The sequence below is a fragment of the Aricia agestis genome, chromosome 2 (genome assembly GCF_905147365.1).
Source record: "Aricia agestis chromosome 2, ilAriAges1.1, whole genome shotgun sequence".
Lineage (NCBI taxonomy): Eukaryota > Metazoa > Arthropoda > Insecta > Lepidoptera > Lycaenidae > Aricia > Aricia agestis.
The window spans coordinates 15,045,001-15,047,500 of NC_056407.1; the positions used below are offsets into that span (position 1 = coordinate 15,045,001).

Below are 2,500 nucleotides of genomic sequence, written 5' to 3' on the forward strand. Positions count from 1 at the left end.
GCGTGCGGCCCAGGACATCTAAGGGCATCACAGACCTGTTATTGCTCAATCTCGTGCGGCTCGAAGCCGCCGGTCCCTCTAAGAAGAATTTTAATACGTCGCCAGTGAGTTGCGCGACCGAAGTCGCGCACACCTAAATGGCGACGCCTATTTAGCAGGCTAGAGTCTCGTTCGTTACCGGAATTAACCAGACAAATCGCTCCACCAACTAAGAACGGCCATGCACCACCACCCACCGAATCAAGAAAGAGCTGTTAATCTGTCAATCCTTCCGGTGTCCGGGCCTGGTGAGATTTCCCGTGTTGAGTCAAATTAAGCCGCAGGCTCCACTCCTGGTGGTGCCCTTCCGTCAATTCCTTTAAGTTTCAGCTTTGCAACCATACTCCCCCCGGAGTCCAAAATCTTTGGTTTCCCGGAAGCTGCCCGCCGAGCCATTGTATTAACGTCGGCGGATCGCTAGATGACATATTTACGGTTAGAACTAGGGCGGTATCTAATCGCCTTCGAACCTCTAACTTTCGTTCTTGATTGATGAAAACACCTTTGGCAAATGCTTTCGCTGATGTTCGTCTTGCGACGATCCAAGAATTTCACCTCTAACGTCGCAATACGAATGCCCCCAGTTATCCCTATTAATCATTACCTCGGAGTTCTGAAAACCAACAAAATAGAACCGAGATCATATTCTATTATTCCATGCACGAAATATTCAAGCGGCATTTTGAGCCCGCTTTGAGCACTCTAATTTGTTCAAAGTAAAATTGTCGGCCCACCTCGACACTCACTGAAGAGCACCGCGATAGGATTTTGATATTGAACCGACGTTTTACCGTCGGCTCACCGACGATATGCTCCGCAAACGTGTCAGTATCACCGCGGATGCGGTGCACCGACAGCGCGGCGCACAAATGCAACTACGAGCTTTTTAACCGCAACAATTTTAGTATACGCTATTGGAGCTGGAATTACCGCGGCTGCTGGCACCAGACTTGCCCTCCAATTGTTCCTCGTTAAAATATTTAAAGTGTACTCATTCCGATTACGAGGCCTCGTAAGAGTCCCGTATCGTTATTTTTCGTCACTACCTCCCCGTGCCGGGAGTGGGTAATTTGCGCGCCTGCTGCCTTCCTTGGATGTGGTAGCCGTTTCTCAGGCTCCCTCTCCGGAATCGAACCCTGATTCCCCGTTACCCGTGACAACCATGGTAGTCGCAGAAACTACCATCGAAAGTTGATAAGGCAGACATTTGAAAGATGCGTCGCCGGTACTGGACCATGCGATCGGCAAAAGTTATCCAGATTCATCAAAATAAACGACTTAGGACGCGAGGCCCTCCGTCGATTGGTTTTGATCTAATAAAAGCACTCATCCCATTGCTGGTCAGAGTTCTGATTGCATGTATTAGCTCTAGAATTACCACAGTTATCCAAGTAACTGAGTAAGATCTAAGGAACCAAAACTGATATATTGAGCCATTCGCGGTATCGCCTTAATACGGCTTGCACTGAGACATGCATGGCTTAATCTTTGAGACAAGCATATAACTACTGGCAGGATCAACCAGGGAGCTAACCACTAGAGCCGCACGAATCTCTTCGAGCGCTCGAGGTACTCGCCGTCGACACGCGTGTCGACGGCCAAACAGTGCACGCGCGCACACACGGCGGACCGTGCACGCGCGGTGACCAGTCATTATTTGAATTTTCCCTTTTGTGCGACAAACACAAAAAAAAGAAAACGCGGAGCAACTAAGCTACCGCACATTCGAACGTTCCATATTACGAGATCTATCATCTATGATAGTGTAACAGAGAGTTTAACATGAACTCGTCAACCATATAGATTGTCGCCCGGTGCTGGAGAGATCAGACCACATACATTACGTCAAAGTTGATGTAATACTATATGAAGAAATATTGTAACTTCGCGACCGCTATCAGTTCCACCTTCGACGCGACGGGCACAATACCAGACAACGGCGCACTCTAAACAGGTGCTCCGCGCTCGTACATAATGCCCCGCCGCGATTGTTACGGTGGTAACTTTAACGAACTGCAGCTACCGTTCGGCTCGACACAAAATCAAACTAATGATTATCGCGAGAACCTCACGTTTCGCTGGTCCGTCGGTCGACACGTCGTATATTGTTTGTTTATTATCATTATGATGAGCTCAAATGGATATGGCACAAATTTTTGTATTTTCACACATCGCATAACCAACACCACCATCACTGCTCACTCGCACTCACTCCACATGTATATGCGAATGCGCCGTGCAGATAATGCGCTGGTGTTATGCGATTAAAAATATATGTTGTCACATCGAGTAGTATAGACTTCGATTAACCTAAACCTGGTACCACCACCACCACCACCACCACCACCACCATTCCCCCCCCCCCCCCCGTCCGGAAGGAAAGTTTGAAAAACAAAAACACTCTCAAGACCAATCGGTCGGTTCGCGCATTGAACATCTCACTTTGATATTATACAATTTG

General features: G+C 48.0%; 1 non-coding gene across 1 annotated transcript in view; it reads right to left on the bottom strand.

The window, feature by feature from the left end:
* The window catches only part of LOC121740177, a 1,903-nt gene extending 336 nt beyond the window's left edge, over positions 1–1,567 (bottom strand). The window contains exon 1 of the ribosomal RNA XR_006037604.1: positions 1–1,567. This exon is cut by the window's left edge and continues 336 nt beyond it. This is a non-coding gene — a ribosomal RNA (small subunit ribosomal RNA).
* Between the last annotated feature and the right edge of the window lie 933 nt (positions 1,568–2,500).